Genomic DNA, 16,840 nt, shown 5'->3' with positions numbered 1-16,840 from the left:
TAACCATTCAATAGTTATGGCCCAGGTAAAAGTTTTGGAAAAGTCAGTCAATCTCCAAGGTCAAGGTCAAAGGGTCAAAGTTCTTGGTATCCAATTAAAGGTCTTCTCATAAGGATTACATATGTGAAGTATGAAAGCCTTAGCCCTTACCGTTCAAATGTTATGGTCAAGTTTAACTTTTTTTGAAAAGTACGGAAATCTCCGAGGTCAAAGTCAAAATGTCAGAATGGTTGGTATCCAATGAAAGGCCTTGCCACAAAAAATACATATGTGAAATATGTAAGTCCTAGTTTCTACCATTCAAAAGATATGGTCAAGGTTAAAGTTTTTTCATAAGTATGGAAATCTCCAAGGTCAAAAGGTCAAAGTTGTTGGTATCCAATGAAAGGTCTTGTGACAAAAAATACATATGTGCAAAAATATGAAGTCCTACATGTAGTATCTACTGTTCAAAAGTTGTGGCCATGGTCAAAGTTTTTGAAAATTAGGTCAATCTCCAAGATCAAGGTCAAAGGGTCAAAGTTCTTGGTTTCCAATGAAAGGTCTTTTCACAAGGATTACATATCTGAAGTACGATAGCCCTAGCTCTTTCCGTTCAAAAGTTATGGTGAAGGTAAAAGTTTTTTCATAGGTCTCTAAGGTCAAGGTTAAAAGGTCAAAATTGTTGGTATCCAATGAAAGGCCTTGACACAAAAAATGCATATGTGAAATATGAAATTCCTAGTTTCTACAATTCAAAAGACATGGCCAAAGTAAAAGTTTGGATTTTTTGTGTAAAAGTGGGTCAAACTCCAAGGTCTAGGTCAAAAGGTCAAATATGGTGGTACCCAAAGAAAGGTCTTCTCACAAGAGACACACAAGTGAAATATAAAAGTCATAGCTCCACTAAATCAAAAATAATGGGCAAGGTTAAAGTTTTTGTGATGGATGGACAGACGAATGAGATTTAATGTGCCCTCGCTTTCGCTAAAGCGGGGGACAATAAAGAAGGCAATAAATTGTTATTTTATTCATTATGGTTTTATTTCGATCGGGATTGGTCCAAAATGATTTTTTTTTTTTTCAATTTGCCATTCATTTCAATTTCTTGCCAAAAAGACTGAGACCTAGTCAAAATTCACATATACTTTGATCATTAGTAAACTTTAAGTGAATCATCGTGCATACGTACAGATATTTCTCCATCAGATAATAAAGGCTTGTCATAATTTTTAATTCTTATACCACCAACCTTTCACTTGCTATTTGACTTCAAATTAAAGTCATGACACTCCTTAGGTTCATAAACAGTACCTGTATCAGGTTCCAATGAGCAATCTTTGTATCAAGTACGAGCTCCTAGTATTTCTACACTGTTAAGTTAAAGTCTTAAAAAAATAATTTTACACTATTCTGCCTGTAACTTTGAACTTGCTGCATTGACACTGGATTAAAATAAGAACTTTCCTTATTTCAAAAACAATACCTGTACCAATTCTTTTCCAAATAAAGTTTTAGCCGAGACATTTTTTTTCTTTTTTCGACCAGTGACCTTGAAATCGCCAAAATGACCCTGGATAAAGGTCAAGGCATAGTCTTTGATCATGAGCAATATCTGTACCGAGTATGAGCTTCCACTGACTCTCCATTACAAAGTCAAGTTATGTCATACCTTTTTTCTACTAGTAACCTTGAACTAAATGGAATGACTGGATAAGATCATGACACATTTTTGGGTCATAAGCAATCCCTGTACCAGGTTTGAGCTTCCAGTGATTCTTTCTACAAAGTTATGACCCAGACAAAAATTTCATACTTTTAGGCCAGTGACCTTGAACTTGCAGGAATGACCTTGTGTCAGATCAGGACTCACTGTCGGGTCATTACAAGCAAGCTCTACAAAAAGTATAAGCTTCCAATGTTTCCATATATCAAAGTTAGAGCCTAGACAAAATTACATTCACAGACAATATGATTCCTATATATCCCTAAAACTTTCTTTGTTTGGGGTAAAAAGAGAAGTTTCATTACAAGGAATACACATTTGAAATATGAAAGCCCTAGCACTGATCATTCACATCATTTTTTTTTTACCAAAGTAGGTCAAAGTCTAACTTAAAGGTTAAAAAAAGTTCAAAAGGAATGGCCATGGGTAGTAAAAATTAGTAAAGTTGGAGACACATAAACAGACAGACAGTTTTATCAAAATATGCCCCCAAATCTTCAATTACAGAGGTGGAAAAAAAAATTAACAAGTTTAATTCCATGACAAACAGACTGTATAATAGTGTATTTTAATATATATGATAAATTCAAACTGACATAAATTAATCATGTATCACAAGGGACAAACACAGTTTTTACAATTACATGTACATCAGTTATGCTTTTCAAGAAAAATTGAAAAAATATGAAACATCTAGAAAATCTTCATATACCACTTGTGTATGAAATAGAACATGCTTATAGAACTTGACAAGGAAAAATATTTCATAAAAACTTAAATTACTTAGAACCTCAGTAACAACTAAAACTAAATTAGATAAGCAAGAAGCCCATGGGCCACATCACTCACCTGAGTAACTTTGGCCATTATGTTATTAAACAGATTTCCTCCTAATACCTATCTTGACCTTTCCCAATCCCCAGGGGTCATGATCCAAGCAATTTAGAATCTACACTAGTAACACTACCCCAGGATACTTCCACAGAAGTTTTAGCTTTTCTGGCCCAGTGGTTCTTGAGAAGATTTTTTTATGACCCCACCATATTTTTGTATATTCTTGACAATTTCCCCTCGGAAGGGACTTTATATTTTCATAATTTAAACTCCCACTTAACCCAAGGATGTTTTGTACTAAGTCTGGTCAAAATTGGCCCAATGGTTCTCAAGAATAAGCTGAAAATGTGAAAAGTTTACAGATGAATGGACAGTCAGACGGATGGACGATGGACAACAGGTGACCAGAAAATCTCATATGAGCTAAAAACTGCAAGGCCTGCTATGTAAATCAAAGGAGAGAAAATATAAAAGAATTTAGATTTTGCATATTGTTATATTTATTTATAATCTAAAACACTAAAAAATAATAATGTTACAATGAGATCACTTTATCTTTTCTAGCAATTTTCAAACTAAAATTAGATATCATTGAGATGGTGGCCATCTCAAAGGGTCCCACTTTCAGCAATGAACATAAAAATGTAAAGTAGCTGAAAGGGGTTTTAACCTTGACTCTTGGCCTAGAAACTTTGTTCAAGGTCACTACACATCCATTGACCAGTGGCACTCTGTGAGAGAAGTATTAGCCACATTGGACCAAGGGGAGAAAGCATATTCTCTGGACAAGGATTCACAATAAAAAAAATTACCTCCCTTTCTCTTAAGCTTAGATATTCAGACAAGCACTGATTTACCTCTCTTGATATTTTTGCTTAAAAATCCAATCTTTAACTTTTTTAAATTAAAAAATATAATATACAGATACAAAAAAAAACATTCAGAAAAAATAACGTAGTATATGAAAAATTGTACAATAATGTAGTAACACAACTTCGAGTGATCTGCTGTGGATGTCATATGAATTATCTTTAATGAGTTATGTACTCAGCATGGTACACTGAATCCTGAGAATTAAGCTGTTTACTGTGTCCATCACTTTGTAGATATTAGTACATACTCAACTCTGTTCATTGGATTCTGTGAGTTAAGCTATTTAGTGTGTCCATCACTTTGTAGATAACAATGTACTCAGCACGGTCCATTGAATTCTGTCAGTTAAGCTATTTAGTGTGTCCATCACTTTGTAGATATATAACAATGTTCTCAGCACGGTCCATTGAATTCTGTCAGTTAAGCTATTTAGTGTGCCCCTCACTTTGTAGATATATAATAATGTACTCAGCACTATCCATTGAATTCTTTGAGTTGAGTTAATATTTAGTGTGTCCATCACTTGCAGTCCAAACCTTAAATTACTCTCTGCACTATTGTTGAAGCATATTTGTCTGCTATCAAAGAAACATGAAATTGATGGCAGTCTGCCTGTAAAAAAAGAAATCACAAGGACTCAACATAAATATTAATAAAATCTTAATAAATGAAAAATAGCTAAGCTTTGCAGAGCTTGTACATGTGTCTTACCTTTATTTTCAGGTCCCATAGTTGATCTCTTTGGAGTCTTGAGGAATCAATTGTTGATCTGCTTTTGGAAACGGATCAATGCCAGCATAACCGTCTGCATATTAAAAAGACACTAAGAATCCAAGCAATGAGAGAGTCAAAATCTCCTCTAATTCACATAATGCAAGGTCTAGAGCTTTACATGCATCTGATCTGACTAACCATCAATGTTTAGGTTAGACAGTAGTAAGTCCTTACTTTCCACATTCTTGTTAACTGATTGAGATCAGTCTCATCTTCTACTTGTTAACAAAGGAAATCCAAAGATAATGAAAAAAACATGAACAAAAATACCTTGTGCCAAAATGTTCACCTGAGTCACCTTGACTTTGTCATCAAAAGAAAAATTCTTAATTCATATTTTTTTTTACTACAGTAAAACTCGTTTAGTACGAACACGGATATAGCGAATTCACGGATATAGCGAAGTTTTTCTCGGTCCCCGGCAAAATTCTTAACAAATCTTTGTAAATTTTTACGGTTATAACGAACTCTGATATAACGAATTTACGGATATAGCGAACTGATTTTGAGTTCCCTTGAGATTTAATATAATGAAATTTACATCTTTTATAACGAACTTTCAAAGATCTTAAAATGTGATAAATTGAACTGACTTTATTTTCTTTTAGCATCTGTATATAAAATTCAATTCATAATAAAACCTTAGTTTTCGAAACTATGTTTTGTAATAATTTGCTTCCCTAACATTTTTATAGTAACACTTGAAGGAAAACATGCATATTTCGAATTCGCTATATATGGTTATACGAATTCGTTATACGGATATAACAAATTACGGATATAGCGAATTAAATTAACAGATCCCCAGGACTTCGCTATAACCGAGTTTTACTGTAATCCTAGTCCAAAGGGATCATGATGTAACGTAATTTGAAACAACACATCCTCGGGATGCCCTATTGTTATTGCAACACAGTCTTGCTGTTGTGCAGCGCAGAAGTAAATCCCCCTGGACCTATGATTTGATAAGTGTATAAAGAAAATTTGTAAATTGCAAAAAAATAAATCTTTTTACCCACTCCTTAATCAGATATTGGCTGCTGTACAAAGCTTGGCAATAGACTCTTCTTTTTCTTCACTTGGTCAGCACTGGTCCTCTTCCCTTGTCAAATTCCTTGAAAATACTTGATGGAGAGAAGATAAGCAATAATACAAAGCAATGTTATAATCACAAAAATTCAAATGAACATAATCATTACAACATTATTAGCTTGAAAATCAAAAAGCAAATAAAGACAATAAGGTTATGATAGCTAGGAATAAGGTGGAATATTGGGGCAAGGAGAGGAAAGCATAGTTACTTTAGAGTAGGGAGGACAAATATATGTCAGAAATAATTAAATAAAAAATACTTGTAAGACTTCTGCCTGTTAAAGTGGGTCATGATGAAGTTCCATAGGTAAAAAAGAAGTAAAGTCTGATTCTTACGAGTATTCTCCTCATGGCTGCAGCAGAATGGGAAAGGGACTCTTCCTCACTTAGAATTCCTGGTCATGAGTCTTAACTTTCTTCTGCTTAAAAAGATAAAACAGAGACATAAAAGGGGAAACACTTTCACTTCATACCAAGTGAGAAGCTTCAGTAAAAAGCAGCTTGTTGCTTACCACTTTTGAAACCTAATACCTGCAAAACACAGACAGGAATAGACTCTTCTTATATTAATGACCTTGGTCCTCCATTGTTGTTCCTCTTCTGAATCAAAGGGGAACTGAAATCTGTCAATTGAAGGTCCAGATGTTAAAGCTTGTTACAGCCAACATCAATAGGCAAGCAAAGATACAACAAGTAAAATCTGAATCTTACCCTGCTTTCTGCTGCTGTATGCAGTTCAATGAGAGAGGAGTCCTCCTCACTTCAGGATCCTGTTCAGCCTTAAAGGTATTCCTCTTAAAAAGATAAAAATTAACAGACACCAAAAGTGGATCACTTGCACTTCAAACCATGTGAGAAGATTTCTAAAATAAACTAGTGGCCAATGGGCAATATGCTCACCTAAGCATATTGGCTAGTAAATGACAAATTAGTCCAGTATTGAAAAGTATAAATTTAGGAAGAGGAGAAGGGGGCTTGAATAACTACCTGGAGACATTTTCATATCAATAACAATGGCTTAGCTGTTCTTGAACATAAAATTTTTTCCTATATATTCCTTTGTTAAAATTTTATCCCCATTGATGCCCCTCCCTGCCCCCTGGAATCAAGATTTGGACAAATTTGAATCTACACTACCTAAGGATGCTTCCATATCAATATGACTTTATGGCTTTGGTATTATTGAGAAGACGTTTCCTATATACTGTAAATCACTTAAATTTCGCAACACCTTATTTTCGCGAGATAGTCAATGACTCTTCATTAGCGAGACAAAATTTTCAAAATTGTGGTCATTGCTATATATAATCTTAAGGAATTATATTATATGCGAGAATGAAATTTTCTGGCTTTTCTGGCCCAGTGGTTCTTGAGCAGAAGATTTTCAAACATTTTTCCTATATATTTCTATGTAAAAATTTGATTCCCCATTGTGGCCCCGCCCAACCGCCGGGGGTCATGATTTGAACAATTTAGAATCTACACTACCCCAGGATGCTTCCGCAGAAGTTTCAGCTTTTCTGGCCCAGTGGTTCTTGAGAAGATTTTTTAATGACCCCACCCTAGTTTTGTCTTTTCTTGATTATCTCCCCTTGTGAGGGGACTTGGCCCTTCATTTTAACAATTTAAATTCCCCTTCACTCAAGTTTGGTACCAAGTTTGGTCAAAATTGGCCCAGTGGTTCTTGAGAAGAAGTCAAAAATGTGAAAAGTTTACAGATGGACGGACGGACAGACGACGGACAAAATGTGATCAGAAAAGCTCACTTTAGCCTTTGGCTCAGGTGAGCTAAAAAGATGACAAAGACATAAAATGAACAAAGGTTCACTTCTTTTAAAAACCAGCACTTATATCAATTGATTCTATTACTAAATTGGGTTTGTGATCAGGAGAGATCCTATATGAGATGTTTACCAATGCTTTTGAGACTCATCTTCCTGTGCGTCCTTGCGAACTTAGCCTGGGACAAAATGATACCCAGTATCCGTCTGCTTCCACGTGGAGGCATCGCATAGGACTTGTTGTGGAGAGGCTATGTACTGGCAGGGGAAGTCATTAGAATTTCTTCCCCCTTCGCATTGCTGCTAGCCAGCGGTGATGGCTGAAAGCGAGAGGTGACAAGCACACAGACACTAACACCAACACACTAGACGCGTCACACAACATTTAGCAGACGTTAGTAGTTTTAGTAGCTTGTTACTTGTTCAGGGTTCTCCATTGTTTAAAATTTTACTGTGTTGCAGAGTTTACGCAAAGCACTAAAATGTCACGGTATTTTAACGATCAAATTTGCAACTGACTCACTATTCATTATAATTACTTAAGAATACATGCACACAATTTTAAAAAAAAAATCACCCATTCGTTACAAAAATAATATGGTCGAACATATTACCACATGTTGTGAAATGCAGAGGAAATTCTTGTCTATAAAGTTGAACTACTTACAATTTTTTAAAGCAAATTTGTCATAATTTTTTTTGTCAATTTTATTGATCGAATTAAGGAATTACAAAAAAAGAGACTTCGGAATGGTAAAATACTTTTAAAAGTTCCTTGAAAATTGAAAACTATTTATTTACATCAAGTAAATGATTTTGGTACAGTGTTATGTTTGATTTACATTGCAAACATAATTCTAGAGCCATGGCTCTAAAGAAAAGACATTTAAATATATTTTTAAAAATAATACAGTGTACTTTAATTGCAACTACTAGTACCAAATGAGCGTTACATGGAAGTTTGAAATCCAATTTTTTGTCTTTGTTTCTTCATGCGTCAAGTCCATTGAGGGTCTAGGAAATAATTGATTATGCAAGGTGAAAGCATAATTAAGTGATCTAGATATCGTATAGAATTGAAAGACGGTAGAATTGTTTGATCAATTATGTTTCAGATAGAGATAATTTGTATGTTTCAATTTTTTTTTATTATCACAGATCTTACTGTGTCAGCAAAATTTTTAATGTGTCGCACAGATAAAATTTGAATCTTTACTGTGTCGGAGAACATTTTTCTGTGTCGGGACCAACACAGTAAAACAGCTCATGGAGAACCCTGCTTGTTAGGGTGTTAATCATGCAAACCTATCCACCACAAGCACTAATCATGCACTAATTAACAAATACCTTAATTACAATAATAACCTACACTCCTCTAAGCTGTCTAAATATCAACTAAAGCCTACTTACTAACTCACTACAACACAACTGCACCTACGGGAAATACTATACAAAACTAAACCTAAGACTAAGAAACACCTTTGTAACGCTACTTACAACTACTATACACCCCATACTTTCTGAATGCAGCAGAAAACACTCCAGACTGACCTTCAGAGGTGGCTATCTCTGCTTCCTGTCAATTCAAACTCAAGAGGTCAAAGCCTGAAAAAGCGAACATCAATTGGAAAGCCATAATATTGGGAACACATCAAAGGAGAATCACTCACATTCCCTAACAAATGACAAACTTCATTTAAATAATCAGTTTGTTACTTACAACCTTGAGCCATATTGGTTGCTGCATAGAGATGGGAAATGGACTCGTCATCCTGTCTTTTGCTGTTGGTCGACCCTGCTCCTCCATCGTTGTTCCCCTTCCCAGTCCCTGAAAGTATAAAACTGGCACAATGTTAGTAAAACTTCAAAAGAATGCAACAAATCACGAAAAGTTACTTACCACTTTTGGCCATGTTGGCTGCTGTATAGAGATGGGAAATGGACTCGTCATCTCGTCTTCCTCTGTTGGTCGACCCTGCTCCTCCATCGTTGTTCCTCTTCCGAGTCCCTGAAAGTATTAAACTGGCACAATGTTAGTAAAACTTCAAAAGAATGCAACAAATCACGAAAAGTTACTTACCACTTTGGGCCATGTTGGCTGCTGTATAGAGATGGGAAATGGACTCGTCATCTCGTCTTCCTCTGTTGGTCGACCCTGCTCCTCCATCGTTGTTCCTCTTCCCAGTCCCTGAAAGTATAAAACTGGCACAATGTTAGTAAAACTTCAAAAGAATGCAACAAATCACGAAAAGTTACTTACCATTTTGGGCCATGTTGGCTGCTGTATAGAGATGGGAAATGGACTCGTCATCTCGTCTTCCTCTGTTGGTCGACCCTGCTCCTCCATCGTTGTTCCTCTTCCGAGTCCCTGAAAGTATAAAACTGGCACAATGTTAGTAAGACTTCAAAAGAATGCAACAAATCACGAAAAGTTACTTACCATATTGGGCCATGTTGGCTGCTGTATAGAGATGGGAAATGGACTCGTCATCTCGTCTTCCTCTGTTGGTCGACCCTGCTCCTCCATCGTTGTTCCTCTTCCGAGTCCCTGAAAGTATAAAACTGGCACAATGTTAGTAAGACTTCAAAAGAATGCAACAAATCACGAAAAGTTACTTACCATTTTGGGCCATGTTGGCTGCTGTATAGAGATGGGAAATGGACTCGTCATCTCGTCTTCCTCTGTTGGTCGACCCTGCTCCTCCATCGTTGTTCCTCTTCCCAGTCCCTGAAAGTATAAAACTGGCACAATGTTAGTAAAACTTCAAAAGAATGCAACAAATCACCAAAAGTTACTTACCACTTTGGGCCATGTTGGCTGCTGTATAGAGATGGGAAATGGACTCGTCATCTCGTCTTCCTCTGTTGGTCGACCCTGCTCCTCCATCGTTGTTCCTCTTCCCAGTCCCTGAAAGTATAAAACTGGCACAATGTTAGTAAAACTTCAAAAGAATGCAACAAATCACGAAAAGTTACTTACCACTTTGGGCCATGTTGGCTGCTGTATAGAGATGGGAAATGGACTCGTCATCTCGTCTTCCTCTGTTGGTCGACCCTGCTCCTCCATCGTTGTTCCTCTTCCCAGTCCCTGAAAGTATAAAACTGGCACAATGTTAGTAAAACTTCAAAAGAATGCAACAAATCACGAAAAGTTACTTACCACTTTGGGCCATGTTGGCTGCTGTATAGAGATGGGAAATGGACTCGTCATCTCGTCTTCCTCTGTTGGTCGACCCTGCTCCTCCATCGTTGTTCCTCTTCCCAGTCCCTGAAAGTATAAAACTGGCACAATGTTAGTAAAACTTCAAAAGAATGCAACAAATCACGAAAAATTACTAACCACTTTGGGCCATGTTGGCTGCTGTATAGAGATGGGAAATGGACTCGTCATCTCGTCTTCCTCTGTTGGTCGACCTTTCTCCTCCATCGTTGTTCCTCTTCCCAGTCCCTGAAAGTATAAAACTGGCACAATGTTAGTAAAACTTCAAAAGAATGCAACAAATCACGAAAAGTTACTTACCACTTTGGGCCATGTTGGCTGCTGTATAGAGATGGGAAATGGACTCGTCATCTCGTCTTCCTCTGTTGGTCGACCCTGCTCCTCCATCGTTGTTCCTCTTCCCAGTCCCTGAAAGTATAAAACTGGCACAATGTTAGTAAAACTTCAAAAGAATGCAACAAATCACGAAAAGTTACTTACCACTTTGGGCCATGTTGGCTGCTGTATAGAGATGGGAAATGGACTCGTCATCTCGTCTTCCTCTGTTGGTCGACCCTGCTCCTCCATCATTGTTCCTCTTCCCAGTCCCTGAAAGTATAAAACTGGCACAATGTTAGTAAAACTTCAAAAGAATGCAACAAATCACGAAAAGTTACTTACCACTTTGGGCCATGTTGGCTGCTGTATAGAGATGGGAAATGGACTCGTCATCTCGTCTTCCTCTGTTGGTCGACCCTGCTCCTCCATCGTTGTTCCTCTTCCCAGTCCCTGAAAGTATAAAACTGGCACAATGTTAGTAAAACTTCAAAAGAATGCAACAAATCACGAAAAGTTACTTACCACTTTGGGCCATGTTGGCTGCTGTATAGAGATGGGAAATGGACTCGTCATCTCGTCTTCCTCTGTTGGTCGACCCTGCTCCTCCATCGTTGTTCCTCTTCCCAGTCCCTGAAAGTATAAAACTGGCACAATGTTAGTAAGACCTCAAAACAATGCAACAAATCACAAAAATTCAAGTGAATAAAATCAGTACAACACAATTCGTTGAAAAATCAGAAAACAATGACAGTGAATTCAGGAAGACGAATGAGGGGGAAAGGGAAGGGGATGGTTAGTTATGTTAGAGTCAGCAGGGGCCGGGGGGTAGGGGAAAGAAGGGAGAAAATCAAAAATACTTCCATATAAGCTTCCTTTGCTGTTGCTATGGCTTCTGGTGATGTTTCTTCTGAACTGTCTCAGCATTTCTGCTTCCTGTCAATTCAAAATCAATAGGTCAAAGCCTGACAAAGCCAACATCAATTGTAAAGCCAAAATACTGGGAAAAGGTACAAAGAGGTCAAGTATGAATCTTACCCCATTTTCTGCTCATGAATGCTGTTAAATGGGAGAGGGACTGCTCCTCAGTTCAGGATCCAGGTCAGCCTCAAATTTCTTCTGCTCTTATAAAGAGAAAACAGACACATCATAGGGGAGACACTCTCATTTCACATGAAGTATGAAACTTCATTTAAAAGCATGGATAATCATAGATAATGAAGCTCAACTCGATGAATTTTATCAGTTTAAGTAATGCAAATCTCATATCATATTTCCTTAACAGTTAGTATTTATCCTGACAACAATATTCAAGCAAATTCTGTTTAAATAGGTTTTACAGTTCATTGAGGATTGACATTTTCCATTACTTGAACCTGGTCACTCGTTTGAAGAATGCAGGTCAGATCCAGCATCCGAAGCAAGTTTCAAATGTCCATCTTTAGATGCATCATCCATGCAAGTTTGGTCAGGGTAGAGCTGAGTTGGGAATAATTTCATCACTCATCTGGAAAAAGTAGGTCAGATCAAGCATCCGAAGCAAGTCTGGTAGTGTCCATTCCTAGATGCATCATCCATGCTTGTTTGGATCGAGTAGGACTTACACTTTCTTTGGAATGGACCTGCTCCAAAAACCTTAACCTGGTCACTCATCTGGAAAATGTGGGTCAGATCCAGCATCCGAAGCAAGTCTGGTAGTGTCCATTCCTAAATGCATCATCCATGCAATTTTGGTCCAGGTACGACTTATACTTACTAGAACATGGACTTGCTCCTAAAACTCTACCATGGCACAAATGCTAACCCTGAGGCTGGTGTCAGGGTAAAGCATAACTACATCTTGACTTTGTTGAGGTAAGTTCAAGTTCAAAATAAAGCTTCAAGGTAAAAAAAATTTTTGCATTTGAATAACCTTCATCAATATCTCTAATTTGACTGTGGTCATTCAACAGGTTAATAGTCATATTAGAATGAGTATTTCCAAATATTTCCTTGCTCCAAAAATTTTGAATCTTTCACTCATCTATAAAATGTAGGTTGGATTCAGAATCTAAAGCAAGCCTGGTAATGGATCCATGGAAGATTGGTCAAAAGAGGCTTTATAGTTACTTGGAAATGAGACTAGCTCAAAAAACTTTTAACCTAGTCACTCATATTAAAAATAAAGGCCAGATTCAGCATCCAAGGCAAGCCTGGTAGTGTACTTCCATATATTTTATTTTGGATGTACATTTTCGATTCTTGTAAGTTTGGTTAAAATACTTGGAAATGACACCTGCTTCAAAAACATTAACCTGATCATTCTTTTAAATTAGCTGAAATTGCAGTCTCTGAAACCCTGGTTGGTACAATGAAACATACTTGAAGCATCTTACATGCATCCCTTAGGGGCTAGGGCATAGATGTACTTAAAAAGAAGTCTCCTCCAAAAACTTTCATCTGGGACACCAACACTTGCACTGATCCCATGGGTGTTACTAATATTCCTGTCCACTTCATATTGGTGAGCAAAACATAGGTAATCAGAGATTACAGAGCTCACCTCAACGAATGTTGTCTTTAAGTAAGGCAAAGTCACACAATTACCCAACAAAAAGTGTACATCCAAAAATGCAAAATTTATGCAATTTTGATCTGATACTTTGGAATAGACCTATATAAAAACTTCAAACTAGTTCTTCATCACGAAAATGTGATCAAAATCCAGCATCTGAAGCAAGTTTAAGAGTTTTCATCCCTTGATGCATCATTGGGGTAAGATTGGTTTATTTAAGCCTTACAGTTTCTTGGTGATAGACCTGCACCCATAACTTTTACCTGGTCCATTATCTGGAAAATGTATGTTGAATTCAGCATCTGTAGCAAGTCCATTAGTATGCATCCTAAGATGTATCATCCAAGCGAGTTTGCACAACATAGGGCTAATAGTTACTTAGAAATGAAACCTGCATAAAAATTTCACCTCTTCACTCATTTAGAAAAAAATGTAGGTCAGATTCAGCATCTGAAGCCAGCCTGGTAGAATGCAACCTTAGATGTATCATTCATACAAGTTTGGTCTTAATATTAAAGAGCTCATAGTTACTTGGAAATGAATCCTGCATCAAAAACTTTAATCTGTTCACTCATCCAGAAAATGTAGGTCAGATTCAGCATCCGAAGCAAGTCTGGTAGTAAGCATCCTAAGATGTATCATCCATGCAAGAGTAGTCATTATAGGCTCATTGTAACTTGGAAATGAAACCTGCCCCAAAAACTTTAACCTGTTCAATCATCCAGAAAATGTAGGTCAAATTCAGCATCCGAAGCAAGTCTGGTAGTATGCATCTAAGATGTATCATCCATGCAAGTGTAGTCATTATAGGCTCATTGTAACTTGGAAATGAAACCTGCACCAAAAACTTTAACCTGTTCACTCATCCAGAAAATGTAGGTCAAATTCAGCATCCGAAGCAAGTCTGGTAGTATGCATCCTAAGATGTATCATCCATGCAAGTTTGGTCAACATAGGACTTATAGTTCCTTGGAAATGAGACCTGCACCAAAAACATTAACCTGTTCACTCAACCGGAAAATGTAGGTCAGATTCAGCATCTGAAGCAAGTCTGGTAGTGTACATCCTTAGATGTACCATCGAAGCAAGTTTGGTCAACATAGGGCTTATATTTCCTTGGAAATGAGACCTACACCAAAAACTGCACCAAAAATGTTCACCTGCTCCAAAAACATTAACCTGTCATTCCTTTGCTGAAACTGCAGCATCTGAAACTTTGACTTGTACAATGAAACACATTAGATGCATCTTCCATGCATGTCTAATCAATATAGGACATAGAAGTACTTAAAAAGAAAACTGCTCCAAAAAACTTAACCTTAACCTGGGACGCCGACACCGAGGGTATTACATACGCTCCCCCAACTTCATTGAGGTGAGCTAAAAAATGATTAAAATGCATATTTTTTATGCCATCTCTGATTTGATGAATAAATTTATGCAAGTTAAATGTCATGCCGACAACCTCACCACTTGATTTCCAGCAGAATCCGGAAAGGGGGCAAAACATCAATTGGCTGGGCTATTCCATTTGAGAAAAAAGTGACATTTGGTTGAAATTTAAAAAAAAACTATAATTTTGTCATTTTTCTATTTATGTAAATAAATAATAGTTTATCTTTTATTTGCAAGGTACTCATTGACTTTTTTACTTGCATATGATGTATTAAGGTACAGGAGTACCTCCCACTTTTTCAAAAGGGATGGGAGTTTAGTGTGGTATGAGTGTGTGCATGTATGTGTTAACTTGACACTGTGTGCGATGCGCACGCGGCAAGTGTGAGTAAGTTGTCGTCTGTTGTGCATGTTGGTGTGTAGATCTAGTCACTTGTATTGCAGGAGAGATTGCGTATTATAATATCGTAAGTCTTGTATGATTAATGCTGAATACAAATATAAACAATTACTATCATTGTCATACAATACTTCAACATTCACTCAATCAGTATTTGGAGCACGCTGTTTATATATTTATTTGAACATCAATTAGATTATACATTACAGAGTCCAAACATTTTATAACCAAATTTTGTTTGTTTTGATTGTCTGTTGGAAATTTTCTTTGGTGAAATTGGGAAAACACATACTTTTTGCCATTATGAATGGAGCAAAAAACAGGCCCCTTCGACACCCTAAAAATGCCTGTCAGTAATCAATAAACAGTTGATTCAGGGCAAAGTTAACCCCACTTAGGATCTGATGTCCCAAACTTATGCAGAGTCTAAAAGCACAATACATTTTCAAACGATATTTCAGTTTTTTGTTTTATAGATTAATTCACCTGTAGGTTTTAAGCTGTCCCTTTCCGCAGCTTAAAAATACTTTATCAACGTTTTATCAATACGTGCATCTAAATCTGACAAATGTTATTTCAAATAATGTTAACTGTTTTCCCCAACCAACTCACCTGACCGTCCACTGACGCCAAATTTGCTGTTCGCGCCACATGTCAAAATTTAAAACTCACAATTTCGATCCCGATGCAAATAAATTACTAGTGCATGCAAGAAAATGTATTAATCAATCCCCCAATAATAAAACAATTTTAGCAATTAATCTAGAATATGCTCTACCTCTGGGCAGGACAAAATATTTATGTCTCAAACCTGTCTTGTTATATAAGCGACATTGCTAGGTTACTGGAAAGGGGGGGGAGGGGTCTGAGCTAATTCTTTTTAAAGAAATAAATGTGTTTCAATTTTTCATGTATTCGGTTGATTTTTATGGATTCTATTGCATTTTGAAAAAGTGAAAAACCTCTTAACCAAAGCCTTTTTTTATTTTAATGCATATTTGCAAGATTAAATGCGACGAATATATCCTGTCCTATTTATTCCCTTGTAACTACATTTCCCCTAAAATTGCAGACTATTTTGTGTCATATGTAAAACTATCTACAGCTGTCTAAGGAGATCTGGAAATTGTGTCGTTTGACCACTGACCAGGGAAAATACCCTTTGAAAATGGCGGGGATGTCAAAATATACAACCTTCCTCAGAGAAATTAAACAAATTCTTAAACATTTTTTATTACAACAGCTTTAGAATATTTACCTCAATTTTTGATCATCTCTGGGCTCCTGTAATGCACTTTTGACTGAAAAATGTAATGAACTGATCTGAAAGTCTGCTGCGCAGTTACTTGTTACTGCTTTGTGAATTCAGTTGTGAATTATGTTCAAACATCATGCTCACGTGATTTAATTACGTATTCATCATTCATTACTCTATTGCGGTCATTAAATCGTGAATTGTGTATAAACTAACGCTGCGAGTACACAATTTTTTTGTTACATGTATATTGTAAATTTCTACAGAAAATCTTGTGCGTGGGTATTTTAATAAACTTTTTAAAATTACAGTCATGAATTACATTTATATGTAACAGTTATGTTTATTCAAAATAATATACCGGTATAAACATACATTGTAGACGGTAAAATATTCATGAATATACTTAAGTTTAATATATTGGGTATATCAATCTATAATTGCTTGCATGCTTATTATGAGTGCAGAATACCAAGTCATAATTATATACTGAAAGGAAAAAGAAACGCAGGGTAAACTTTTGAGGGGAATTACATTTATTTTTCTTTCAATTTTTTTCAGTATTCCTGTCCAACTTTTAACATTAATTTTCAAAAAGATATAACCAAAATTTCATTTGATTTTGTCTAATAATTCTTGAGT

At 36.4% G+C, this 16,840-nt stretch overlaps 2 long non-coding RNA genes across 2 annotated transcripts; both read right to left on the bottom strand.

Moving 5' to 3' along the window:
• Window positions 1–3,021: 3,021 nt before the first annotated feature.
• LOC134279661 (uncharacterized) lies at window positions 3,022–4,172 on the bottom strand. The gene is made up of 2 exons (XR_009994690.1): window positions 4,124–4,172; window positions 3,022–4,024 (listed from the first exon to the last, which is right to left on the bottom strand). It is a non-coding gene; the product is annotated as an uncharacterized LOC134279661 (long non-coding RNA).
• A 1,030-nt stretch (window positions 4,173–5,202) lies between these two features.
• Window positions 5,203–6,066, bottom strand: LOC134279660 (uncharacterized). Its single transcript, XR_009994689.1, has 4 exons — window positions 5,990–6,066; window positions 5,810–5,901; window positions 5,615–5,697; window positions 5,203–5,310 (listed from the first exon to the last, which is right to left on the bottom strand). It is a non-coding gene; the product is annotated as an uncharacterized LOC134279660 (long non-coding RNA).
• Window positions 6,067–16,840: the final 10,774 nt, after the last annotated feature.

The sequence above is a fragment of the Saccostrea cucullata genome, unplaced genomic scaffold, assembly GCF_032062105.1.
Source record: "Saccostrea cucullata isolate Sc308-1 unplaced genomic scaffold, CSIRO_AGI_Scuc_v1 ctg6365, whole genome shotgun sequence".
NCBI classification, from domain to species: domain Eukaryota; kingdom Metazoa; phylum Mollusca; class Bivalvia; order Ostreida; family Ostreidae; genus Saccostrea; species Saccostrea cuccullata.
The sequence above is the reverse complement of the archived record's forward strand: the minus strand, read 5'-3'. Positions and strand labels throughout refer to the sequence as shown.